General features: G+C 49.6%; 1 protein-coding gene across 3 annotated transcripts in view; it reads right to left on the minus strand.

Moving 5' to 3' along the window:
- Positions 1-9,311, minus strand: part of LOC147737386 (uncharacterized) — a 117,472-nt gene extending 108,161 nt beyond the window's left edge. The window contains exon 1 of one of the 3 annotated variants that reach the window (XM_086928210.1): positions 9,122-9,311. The gene's annotated coding sequence lies outside the window, so the exon portion shown is untranslated. The remainder of the gene's footprint in view (positions 1-9,121) is intronic. The other 2 variants (XM_086928141.1, XM_086928281.1) reach the window with 2 other exon arrangements.
- Between the last annotated feature and the right edge of the window lie 4,372 nt (positions 9,312-13,683).

Below are 13,683 nucleotides of genomic sequence, written 5' to 3' on the forward strand. Positions count from 1 at the left end.
AACCTTATTTTGAACGTAATACAGCCACCGGCCCCAAAAAAACGGTACATTCCTCCTCAGGCTCTACGGTCACCTACCATTGCAAACAAATATGCGCAGACCCTGCAGGATTCACTCGCCTCAGATTCGAGTCCATTCCTCCTCAGGCTCTACGGTCCCCTACCATTGCAAACAAATATGTGCAGACGCTGCAGGATTCACTCGCCTCAGATTCGAGTCCATTCCTCCTCAGGCTCTACGGTCCCCTACCATTGCAAACAAATATGCGCAGACCCTGCAGGATTCACTCGCCTCAGATTCAAGTCCATTCCTCCTCAGGCTCTACGGTAACCTACCATTGCAAACAAATATGCTCAGACGCTGCAGGATTCACTCGACTCAGATTCGAGTCTATTCCTCCTCAGGCTCAACGGTCACCTACCATTGCAAACAAATATGTGCAGACCCTGCAGGATTCACTCGACTCAGATTCGAGTCCATTCCTCCTCAGTCTCTACGGTCACTTACCATTGCAAACAAATATGCGCAGACCCTGCAGGATTCACTCACCTCAGATTCGAGTCCATTCCTCCTCAGGCTCTACGGTCCCCTACCATTGCAAACAAATATGCACAGACACTGCAGGGTTCACTCGACTCAGATTCGAGTCCATTCCTCCTCAGGCTTTACGGTCACCTACCATTGCAAACAAATATGCACAGACACTGCAGGATTCACTCGCCTCAGATTCGAGTCCATTCCTCCTCAGGCTCTACGGTCCCCTACAATTGCAAACAAATATGCGCAGACCCTGCAGGATTCACTCGCCTCAGATTCGAGTCCATTCCTCATCAGGCTCTACGGTCCCCTACCATTGCAAACAAATATGCGCAGACACTGCAGGATTCACTCGACTCAGATTCGAGTCCATTCCTCGTCAGGCTCTACGGTCCCCTACCATTGCAAACAAATATGCGCAGACACTGCAGGATTCACTCGACTCAGATTGGAGTCCATTCCTCCTCAGGCTCTACGGTCACCTACCATTGCAAACAAATATGCGCAGACGCTGCAAGATTCACTCGACTCAGATTCGAGTCCATTCCTCCTCAGGCTCTACGGTCCCCTACCATTGCAAACAAATATGCGCAGACCCTGCAGGATTAACTCGCCTCAGATTCGAGTCCATTCCTCCTCAGGCTCTACGGTCACCTACCATTGCAAACAAATATGCGCAGACGCTGCAGGATTCACTCGACTCAGATTCAAGTCCATTCCTCCTCAGGCTCTACGGTCCCCTACCATTGCAAACAAATATGCGCAGACCCTACAGGATTCACTCAACTCAGATTCGAGTCCATTCTTCCTCAGGCTCTACGGTCACCTACCATTGCAATCAAATATGCGCAAATATGCGCAGACACTGCAGGATTCACTCGACTCAGATTCGAGTCCCCTGCCACTTCTGACCAACCTCACTTCCTTCCTCCTGTGTCCCAGGACGTGAGGGAGCCGAGGCAGAGAGCATGTCACATCTGGATATTCCACAGCAGGAGCAACCACTGGGACTACGGCGGTCACATCTGGATAATTATCCCGGCCACCCCCCACAGTGCCGCAGTGTGATTGACAGCCAGGAGCAACGACTGCTGAGGGTAGGCCCCGCCCCCGGTAATTGGCAGCGCACAGTGTGTCCGTTTAGCCGCAGGGCGTCGCAGGAGATAATTACAATGCAGCCTGCCTGGAGCCAGGCACGAGACTGCACAAGCTGCCTGGGCAGATACATTGTGGCGCTCGCAGCTGCCCCAGAGCTGAGAGCAGTCAGTGGATCTTCTTTAACTATTTATGAACTCTGACTCAGAGCCCAGCAAGCAGCTGCTGGCTGGCACCACCTCTCTCAGAGAAGCAGAGCCGGCGCACAGGTGCGTGCACAGGCGCCGCCGGTGGCACACAGCTGGCGAGCTGTAAATGCGTGACAATGATTTCAGTGCGGTGTTGCGGAACACCACTCTGAAATGCATGATTGTCACATGTGATGCGTGATACTTGACAGGACTGGAGAAGATCGACTTGAATTCCGTTTTTGGCTTTCACCAGAGTAAAGGGGGGCAGCCCCGTCAATTGAAAGTGAAAGAACACACTTCCAGGCAGCAGCGACTGCGCCTCATTGTACCTGGACCTGGGCCTGCACAGAATCATCTGATGTGGCTAAAACTCCCCCTAATATGCCTCAACCTCACTAGGGCCTCAGTAACCAGGTAGCGGTCAGCCAATGCCCATCAGGTAAACAAGCATTGGCATAGCCAGTAGGTCTTGCCTCTGGGACCTTATAAGTGTTTAGTTATCCAGCACAATATCCTTGGTGAAACAACATCAACTGTTGCATGGCTAAACAATTATAAGGTCCCAAAGGTGCAACCTATTGGCTATGACAATGCTTGTTTTCATTGGTTCCTGTTTGTGCCTTTTAGAGATGCATGCTTCTGTTTTGTCCTCCTGTCTAACTACTCCCGCCTTTTGATGATCTAGGTCACGGGTACTCACAAACATTTTCCCGGGGGCCTCAAAGTTTGGTCTATGGTGTGACCGAGGCCCGCACTGATGCCAGAATGAAGGTGTTCCTAAAGTTAAAGGCCTAGTTACCTCCTTTTCCTAACTGCAATTAACCTTTAAAGAAGTGTTTGCTGTATACATATGTTTTTTTTTTCCATGTTAGTGCTGAGTCGAGTAAACGGCAGCCCAGTGCTGGTGCTGCCCAGGCGTCCGCATGTAAAGACCTGGAGGGCCATATGCGGCCCCCGGGCCGTTCTTTGAGTATCACTGATCTAGATCCTCCCTGTCAACCACCCCAGCTACATGTGTATTTCAATATTCTTCAAAAAGGGGTCGGGGTTGAGCCGGGGCCACTGTATCTCCTTTGCTCTCGGTGGTCCCATGGGAGTAGAAGCTGCTCATTCTGCTAATCCTTCCCTAACTTTCGAGAAGCGTCAGAGCAGACAGGCTTGCTGAGTCATTCGAGTTACTGAGTGAGTCTGTTACATTTTTTCAACATTTATTCAGCAAGTCTGTTTATTCCTAATGTATGGTGACAAGAGGCTCAGATCAGATTCTTCCTGTTTCTCTTGCTAAGCCGTAGCGCGTTCATTGGGGGGATTGGAAGGGGTAGAGCTGGGGCTGCCCTTCAAGATGCCCACACCCTGCACAGCTCAAGAAGCTGCCATGGCTTAACAAGAGAAACAGGAAGAATCAGAGAAACTGACACAGGTCAGACCCACGGTACCAGAGAATACTAACTGAGAACTTGCTTGTTTGCACAGTCTTTTTAAGCCAGAGTATTTTGAACGATTGAATGTATCGCTTTTAAAATTACTCTGAATGCTTCTAAGACAATCGCATTTTAAATGTAAAGCTTTTTGAAACAAATGTTTTTTAGGTCTCGTCCTATTCCATTCCGCAAGGAATGAATAGGAAGAGACTATTGGGGCTAAACTAAGAGCTAAACTAAGCTCTAAAAAATGCGGCTTTCCAGAAGTGCATGTGTCCAGTGCACGCGCTTCTATCCGCCTGCCTGCCTGCCTGGCATCACCACATCAAAGCCAGCCATCTGTTGCTTCCCCAGCGTGGTGCCGCCAGCAGCTTCACTTCAAAGGGATCCGCTCTGCCCCCTGCTGCATCAAAGGCTTTCATTTTGCGTTTTTCTGCCCCTGTTAGTCAAGCTTTTTGTGCCTTTCTGCCCCTATTAGACTCGTTTTTTCCCGTTTTTCTGCCCTTCTGCCCTCTGTTAGACTCGCTTTTTTGTGCAGCTCTGGCCTTTCTTGTTTTTTCTTTCGGCGATGTTCTTGATCTGTTAAGGGAAACAGTGACGCATATCTCATTTGCATGCAGTAGCCAGCTGAGCACGCTGTATGAACACTGACACATGCTGCTTTTGTACATTTAATATTGTATGTGTTCAGATTGCGTTTACTACTTGTCCTCTCCGGGCCACTGTAGGCCATTGCAGGATGCGCCGCGCCAAGCACTTTTTTTTGTTGTATGAACACTGACACATGCTGCTTTTGTACATTTAATATTGTATGTGTTCAGATTGCGTGAACTACTTGTCCTCTCCGGGCCACTGCAGGCTGCGCCGCGCCAAGCACTTTTTTTTGTTGTTTAAGCACTCCACGAGTGTCCACCAGCAGCCCCCCACTTGTTTGTTTTATTTCTTTCTGCAGTCTGGCTCTCTTATATTCCACAAGGTCAGTAACTTCACTGTAGGGTAACGTAAAATTCACTTAAAACTTAACCCAAACACGTTCACAAATTTCTTCACTGTAAATGCATTTTCCAAGGAGCATGTTACGGTTTTTAAAGTTCTGCGAATACTTTCTTCCTCTTCGTGCAGCTGGTCAGTCTCAAGCACCTCGGTTGCTCCCTCACCCGTCGACTAACCATTGTTCCCCCCACCGTCTCCTTTGTTGCTCTCCAACACCTAGTGGCAATGCTTTTCCCCTTTCCTCCATGTGCTACTGCTCCCCTTCCTCCTCGCACTGCTGCTAGCCCTACTCAACGCTCTGCCCCCACTTCTCTTCTCCTTCGTCAACACACTACTGACCCTCCCTTGTTTATTCACATTTAATTTCTTTTCAAAAACTTCTCCAACCTCTCAGGACTCTGTTGGTTTCGTGGATGTTGTTAATCTCCTGAGTTTTATTTTTGACATTTTGCTACGATGGAGGTGCTCCAATTCACGATTTCTTTTCATGAATTCATCCTGTACCACAAGAGACAAAAATGTTAAGCGAAGCACTATGTAATGTGAAGAAGGGGACAACTTAATCACAAATGTCACTCTGGAAGCTTTGCTTTGCACGTGCCCCATTACCACCTCTGGGGACACTGCTTTACACATACCAGCTTTCCCACCTCAAGAAACCATCTCAGCGCATATTCAACTCATAAAGCACTGTCTGACAGGTACCCCTACCAACACCTCTGACTCTACCAATCTACTGCCCTCACTCTACCGCCCTCACTCTACCACTCTACTGCCCTCACTCTACCACTCTACCGCCCTCACTCTACCACTCTACCGCCCTCACACTACCTCTCTACTGCCTCACTATACCACTCTACTGCCCTCACTCTAGCACTATACCGCCCTCACTCTACCGCCCTACTGCCCTCACTCAACCGCCCTCACTCTACCACTCTACCGCCCTCACTCTACCACTCCACTGCCCTCACTCTACCGCCTTCACTCTACCACCCTCACTCTACCACTCTACCGCCCTCACTCAACCGCCCTCACTCTACCACTCTACCGCCCTCACTCTACCATTCTACTGCCCTCACTCTACCGCCTTCACTCTACCGCCCTCAGTCTACCACTCTACTGCCCTCACTCTACCGCCTTCACTCTACTGCCCTCACTCTACCACTCTACTGCCCTCACTCTACCACTCTACCGCCCTCACTCTACCGCCCTTACTCTACCACTCTACCGCCCTCACTCAACCGCGGTTACTCTACCACTCTACCGCCCTCACTCTACCACTCTACTACCCTCACTCTACCGCCTTCACTCTACCGCCCTCACTCTACCACTCTACCGCCCTCACACAACCACCCTCACTCTACCACTCTACCGCCCTCACTCTTCCACCCTCACTCTACTGCCCTCACTCTACCACTCTACTGACCTCACTCTACCCCTCTACCGCCCTCACTCTACCCCTCTACCGCCCTCACTCTACCACCCTCACTCTACCGCCCTCACTCTACCACTCTACCGCCCTCACTCTACCACCCTCTCTACCACTCTACGGCCTTCACTCTGCCCTCACTATACCGCCCTCGCTCTACCACTCTACCACCCTCACGCCCTCACTCTACCGCCCTCACTCTACCACTCTACCGCCCTCACTCTACCACTCTACCGCCCTCACGCCCTCTCTACCACTCTACCGCCCACACTCTTCCACCCTCACTCTACCAACCTCACTCTACCACTCTACCACTCTACCACCCTCATGCCCTCCGCTGCTCTCTTCCACCCTGCCTCCTTCTCTAACTCCCTGTTCTCTTCTCTTCGCCTGTGCTGATCTGCTGCTCTCTTCCACCCGCCTCCTTCTTTAACTCCCTGTTTTCTTCTCCTGCGCTAATCTGCTGTTCTCTTCCACTGCCTCTTTCTCTAACTCCCTGTTCTCTTCTCCTATGCTGATCTGCTGCTCTCTTCCACCCGCCTCCTTCTTTAACTACATGTTCTCTTCTGCTGTGCTGTTATGCTGCTCTCTTCCACCCACCTCCATCTCAAACTCCCTGTTCACTTCTCTTCTCCAGAGCTGATCTGCTGCTCTCTTCAACCCGCCTCCTTCTCTGCCTCCCTGTTCTCTTCTCCTGTGCTGTTCTGCTGCTCTCTTCCACCCCACCTCCTTCTTTAACCCCCTGTTCTCTTCTCCTGTGCTAATCTGCTGCTCTCTTCCACCCCACCTCCTTCTTTAATTACCTGTTCTCTTCTGCTGTGCTGATCTGCTGCTCTCTTCCACCCAACTCCTTCTCTAACTCCCTGTTCTCTTCTCCTGTGCTGATCTGCTGCTCTCATCCACTTGTCCTTGACTGCAAGCCAGAGAGCAGATGGTCTATTCAACATCGTCAAGGAATTTACCAATCCCTCGGCCAACTCCAACGACATCACCCCCTCTCAAGCCCTCTGCGACTCCCTAGCCTCATTCTTCCACAACAAAATTGCAGACATCCACAACAGCTTCGACAACCAACCCGAAGACCAACCCACCCATCCCCCTGCAGGACCCCCACCTCCCTTGAACACCCTCAATGACTGGAAGCCAATCTCCAACGAGGACACCATCCGTCTGATGAACTCTATCCACTCAGGATCCCCCACAGACCCATGCCCTCACCACATCTTTAACAAAGCAGACTCCATCATAGCACCGCACCTCCGAGACGTCATCAACTGCTCCCTCGACTCCGCAACCTTCCCGGAAAGCTGGAAACATGCCGAACTCAGCGCCCTCCTGAAGAAACCCACAGCTGACCCCACCGAACTCAAAAACTACCGCCCCATCTCGCTCCTTCCATTCCCGGCCAAAGTCATCGAGAAAGCGGTCAACAACCAGCTCGCCGCCTTCCTCGAAACAAACAAATCCCTCGACTCCTCACAATCCGGCTTCCGAGCCAAGCACAGCACTGAAACCGCCCTCATCGCAGCAACAGACGACATTCGAACTCTCCTGGACAATGGAGACAGTCGCCCTCATCCTCCTTGACCTCTCCGCAGCCTTCGACACAGTCTGCCATAGCACCCTTCTACAGTGCCTCAGAAACATCGGAATACAAGGAAAAGCACTGGAATGGATCACCTCGTTCCTCACCGGAAGAACCCAGAGAGTCCGCCTCCCACCATTCATCTCAGAGGCCACTGAAGTCATCTGCGGCGTACCCCAAGGGTCCTCACTCAGTCCCACCCTTTTCAACGTATACATAATATAGGCAGTAGATTAGGATGATTCTCTTCGATCTGATTCTCTTCGATCAGAATTAGCTCTAACTATTGAAAAGGTGGAGACCCTGGTATAACACACATGCAGACATGCAGTTAGGCTCTACCAGGACAAGTAGTAAACTATTAATTATGTATATGAAGGCTTAGAGTGCATTGCAAGTTAATTCACATTGCAAGTTAATTCACTATTTCACTATTTCTTAGCTGTCAAGGTTTTAGATTGCAATGTGTGACATTTTCATAAGTTCATTGTAATTATGAGTGACATTTGAACATCTATGAGTGACACTTTACCATGAGCAAAATCATGCGATAAAGATGAGGGAAACGTATAAAAATCAGAAATGACAGTCATTTGAATAATAGGAACCTCTAAAAAGATCTTAAAACTACTACAAAGCACCAGAAATGGAAGGGCACTAACCAGAGTCAGACTGCGTGACTGCAGCTCTCAGTAACATAAGGCAAGCAGGCACTGCAGCTGCTCAGAAGATCTAACTGATTTGATTATTCATGACAGCACGCTAGCCTAAAAAACAAAGTTCATAGCATAGCAAGTGCAATTTGGAGATTATACCATAAATCAGGCCTCTCCGAGACTGGCTAAACTGAATGACAAACTAACTTTGTTTTTCATTTCTGTTCGAGGACTGCCTAAAGAGCATGCTGAACATTTAACACAGCAGACACCATCCCAATGCATACATTTGACACAGCAGACACCATCCCACATGCATACATTTGACACAGCAGACACTAACCCACATGCATACATTTACACAGCAGACACCATCCCACATGCATACATTTGCTACGGTGGCACTTTCAGGGCTGGGACCCAAGGGGCCCATTCCACTTTGTTGGTAGGGAGGGTGCTGTTATACCCTTGCCAAATCCTAAATAGTCCCTGGTTATTTGTGCTCATTGTTACGGTCGCCTCTGTTACATTCTGTGGGTGGGAGGGTGCTGTAATAGTCCCTGGTTATTTGTGCTCATTCTTATGGTGGCCTCTCTTACACTCTGTGGGCGGGGAGGGTGCTGTAATAGTCCCTGGTTATTTGTGCTCATTCTTATGGTGGCCTCTCTTCCACTCTGTGGTCGGGGAGGTGCTGTTATAGTCCCTGGTAATTTGTGCTCATTCTTATGGTGGCCTCTCTTACTATTACTATTTGAAATAGTGCCATGCATGCTCATAGTGCTGCAGAGGCCAGGACTTCACAGCGCTTCAATCCATGCTCCTGGTCTCCAATGCATTCTCGAGGTCACACACAGACCCTGCAGGGATCCCCTTCAGCTTCCACCGCCCTCAGTGCAGCTCCCCCTGCTGGTGCAGCTGCATTGATGCTCTTCATTCAACGTCTGGACATTGGATGTGACATGCATCATGTATTTTTGGTTGCTCACAATTTTTACTACCTCATGTTTTGTTTGCTCACAATTGTCACTATTACCTTATGTAACGTAAGCTTTTGTAATCTGCTCTATTATAATGTTTCTCATTAGGTTTCATTTCTGTTCCTAATGTGAAGCGCTCTGACGCCCTCGGGTAAAGTCCGCGCTATATAAAAATGCATAAATAAATAAAAATAAATAAATAAAAATGCAGCGCGCGGGGTCAGAGGCCTCCCTCACCTCTGCTTGAGCACCGGCCGTGGGGGCTGCAGGGCCTGCGGGAGAGGGGGGCAGCCTGCCTGAGTCCGGCACCGGGGGCCGAATGCCTGTGAGGAGTGTGTGAGGCCCGGTGTGTTATTCCCCACGAGCCACCATCGCACGCGCGAAGTAAACATCCATCACACCAGGACCGCGCGTCACAGCTGCGCATGTGCGAAGCGAAGACACTACTTCATGGCGCCGAGTTAGGTCCTTGGGCGGGGAACAGACTGTGAACAGCCCTGGACAGGGGATACTCAGTCTCACTGCGCCTGCGCAGAGCAAAGACACTACCCCGCACATAGAGGAGCCGAACCGAGGAGCTTTGCACTGAAATTCATCTCAGCGCGTGCTGTGGCGCGAGGCGCCTCGTGCTCCGTGACCGGAGGCAGCTGTTGTCTCTCATTTATCGTGTCCCCAGGCGGACCTGTGCTGGCGCTGAGCTGTTGCCCTTTACTGTGCTGTGAACGAAAGAAAGAATCGTTCTTACATGCTATCTGGTGTCGGCGCATGCGCAGTTATTTCAAGGTCTCTTTAATCTGCACTGTGAGAAGCAGTGTCTATCCCCAGCGCATGCGCAGTTATCCAAGGTCTCTTTAATCGGCACTGTGGGAAGCAGTGTCTATCCCCAGCGCATGCGCAGGTGTCTATGATCAGGCCCCCTTTGAACCCCGCGCACATGGTTCAGTCCTGGCCTCAGTCTCAACAGGGAGCACAACAGGCCCCACATTGAACCCCAGGTGAGGTCAAGACCCACAGCAGGGAGCACAACAGGCCCCACATTGAACCCCAGGTGAGGTCAAGACTCACAGCAGGCCCCACATTGAACCCCAGGTGAGGTCAAGACCCACAGCAGGGAGCACAACAGGCCCCACATTGAACCCCAGGTGAGGTCAAGACCCACAGCAGGCCCCACATTGAACCCCAGGTGAGGTCCAGAGATACAAAGATTGTCTGGGGCTGGGAGGGTCTCGAGCCTGCTGTCCGGGATTCATCTGTTGTTGTTGTCTGTATCAACAATGCTCATTGGCCCTCATTGCTGGAGTTGGGTCACTCTTTTGAAGGCCTCAGCAAACATTGACATTTTTTTCGCCTGAAAAGCCTGTGATGAGAAGCATAGCTGCCAAGGTTTCAGACTGCTATGTGTGACATTTTCATAATTTCAGGATAAATATGAGTGACATTTCAACAACTATGAGTGACTCTTTCTTGCGAGCAAAAAAATCGAGCAATGAGGACGATTGAAACGTATAAATATCAGAAATTAGACCTATTTGAGCAATGAGAAAGAAAGTCCTGCGTGGGTAACTCATAATTATATTGACATTATCAAAATGTCACACATAAGCTTGGCTGCTATGAAAGAGGGCAGGCATCACTTCACATGACATAGCATTGAAGACCGTGACCATTTTCCTGTTCTTGACACCGAGTCTTCTTTACTTACATATTTCATAAAAGTGATAGGAAGTATGTGTTTTATTGTAATGCCATTTGTATTGTATTGCTTCTCTTGTACAATGCTGATCATATAATAAACTTGTGAATTTTGGATGGCACATAAGGCGAATAAGGATAAAAAGGCTGAAAAAATGCAAAATAAAAGATAAGGAGCATGGCGAAACAAGGAGTATAAAACAAAACACTTTTATCGGGTGGTGTTTGTTGTACATGACAGGTCACTTGGAGTGGGGTGAGCAACAGAGTTAGTAAGGCTGCCACTGCAGGGGCAACCTTATTCAAAGGCGAATGCTGTAAGAAGGATTAATGTAAGGCTTGTGAAGTAACTACTAATACCAGCCTCAGACATCACCACTAGAAAACAATAAAATGCGGACATCTAGAAAGCAGGACTCACATGGCTCCGCTAAGAATTACCAGCAAACAAGAGCAAGGACTTGTGTTTAGACGGCAGAATCACAGGACTATACAACAGGATGTGAGGGGCCTTAACACAGAGCTCAGTTGCGCCGGGCCTCTACCATAAATTAATTAGTCAGCTGACTTTAGGACTCTGGCCGACGCAGTCAGTAGTGGCATGGAAGCCTGATTTCTGGGCAAGCCTTATGAGAGGCTGCGACACACACAGCGACCACAGCACGGCAGGCAGTATTACTTTAAAATGTCACACCAGTAAAGTGAGCAGCCACAGTGTAATGGTCCGGCTCACCGAAGCTACACAGTTAACTTATTTGCGACCGCCAGTAGGAGATAGATATACACACAATCATACATACACACCTGTGGGTAAACTCTTAAAGCTAAATTCGTAATCATATATATTAGAGCAAGTGTTCGTCACAGATGAAAAACGTCTTAAACACTACTTTACAGTTAAGGTATTTGGGTGCAGTGTGGTTATTTTCTAAGCAGCCACGTTGAACAGCTGTGGTGGTTGACCAAAGCCAGAGCTTGAGTCAACAACTACCGCTGTGAATGTGGCAGCAAATGAGCCACAACTGCTCCCTCTCCCATCTAGAGCCCGGTGATGCTCATTAGTTCCGAGAAGTGGAAGAATGCAACGAAAAAAACGGGGATCTTTGAGGCTAACTGATAGACGTGTAAGTGCGATTAAATATGGTCAAAGCCTATTAGGTAAACGCAGCGAATCTGCTTTTATTAACTGCTCTCTGTGAGACACTACCAACAACGTGCAACCGATCACAACACCGTAACATACAAATATAAAAAGCAACAATACTTTCTACACCTGCAAAAAAACACACAATAACTGCCATGCTTAGTCCTAATGCAGTTTGCAAAAAACGTACGAGACCATGCACTGCGTTCACTTACAAGCTGTTAGAACAAGTCAACCTTATTTTGAACGTAATACAGCCACCGGCCCCAAAAAAACGGTACATTCCTCCTCAGGCTCTACGGTCACCTACCATTGCAAACAAATATGCGCAGACCCTGCAGGATTCACTCGCCTCAGATTCGAGTCCATTCCTCCTCAGGCTCTACGGTCCCCTACCATTGCAAACAAATATGTGCAGACGCTGCAGGATTCACTCGCCTCAGATTCGAGTCCATTCCTCCTCAGGCTCTACGGTCCCCTACCATTGCAAACAAATATGCGCAGACCCTGCAGGATTCACTCGCCTCAGATTCAAGTCCATTCCTCCTCAGGCTCTACGGTAACCTACCATTGCAAACAAATATGCTCAGACGCTGCAGGATTCTCTCGACTCAGATTCGAGTCTATTCCTCCTCAGGCTCAACGGTCACCTACCATTGCAAACAAATATGTGCAGACCCTGCAGGATTCACTCGACTCAGATTCAAGTCCATTCCTCCTCAGTCTCTACGGTCACTTACCATTGCAAACAAATATGCGCAGACCCTGCAGGATTCACTCACCTCAGATTCGAGTCCATTCCTCCTCAGGCTCTACGGTCCCCTACCATTGCAAACAAATATGCACAGACACTGCAGGGTTCACTCGACTCAGATTCGAGTCCATTCCTCCTCAGGCTTTACGGTCACCTACCATTGCAAACAAATATGCACAGACACTGCAGGATTCACTCGCCTCAGATTCGAGTCCATTCCTCCTCAGGCTCTACGGTCCCCTACCATTGCAAACAAATATGCGCAGACCCTGCAGGATTCACTCGCCTCAGATTCGAGTCCATTCCTCATCAGGCTCTACGGTCCCCTACCATTGCAAACAAATATGCGCAGACACTGCAGGATTCACTCGACTCAGATTCGAGTCCATTCCTCGTCAGGCTCTACGGTCCCCTACCATTGCAAACAAATATGCGCAGACACTGCAGGATTCACTCGACTCAGATTGGAGTCCATTCCTCCTCAGGCTCTACGGTCACCTACCATTGCAAACAAATATGCGCAGACGCTGCAAGATTCACTCGACTCAGATTCGAGTCCATTCCTCCTCAGGCTCTACGGTCCCCTACCATTGCAAACAAATATGCGCAGACCCTGCAGGATTAACTCGCCTCAGATTCGAGTCCATTCCTCCTCAGGCTCTACGGTCACCTACCATTGCAAACAAATATGCGCAGACGCTGCAGGATTCACTCGACTCAGATTCAAGTCCATTCCTCCTCAGGCTCTACGGTCCCCTACCATTGCAAACAAATATGCGCAGACCCTACAGGATTCACTCAACTCAGATTCGAGTCCATTCTTCCTCAGGCTCTACGGTCACCTACCATTGCAATCAAATATGCGCAAATATGCGCAGACACTGCAGGATTCACTCGACTCAGATTCGAGTCCCCTGCCACTTCTGACCAACCTCACTTCCTTCCTCCTGTGTTCCAGGACGTGAGGGAGCCGAGGCAGAGAGCATGTCACATCTGGATATTCCACAGCAGGAGCAACCACTGGGACTACGGCGGTCACATCTGGATAATTATCCCGGCCACCCCCCACAGTGCCGCAGTGTGATTGACAGCCAGGAGCAACGACTGCTGAGGGTAGGCCCCGCCCCCCGGTAATTGGCAGCGCACAGTGTGTCCGTTTAGCCGCAGGGCGTCGCAGGAGATAATTACAATGCAGCCTGCCTGGAGCCA

This window comes from Lissotriton vulgaris, chromosome 1_1 (assembly GCF_964263255.1).
Source record: "Lissotriton vulgaris chromosome 1_1, aLisVul1.2, whole genome shotgun sequence".
NCBI classification, from domain to species: domain Eukaryota; kingdom Metazoa; phylum Chordata; class Amphibia; order Caudata; family Salamandridae; genus Lissotriton; species Lissotriton vulgaris.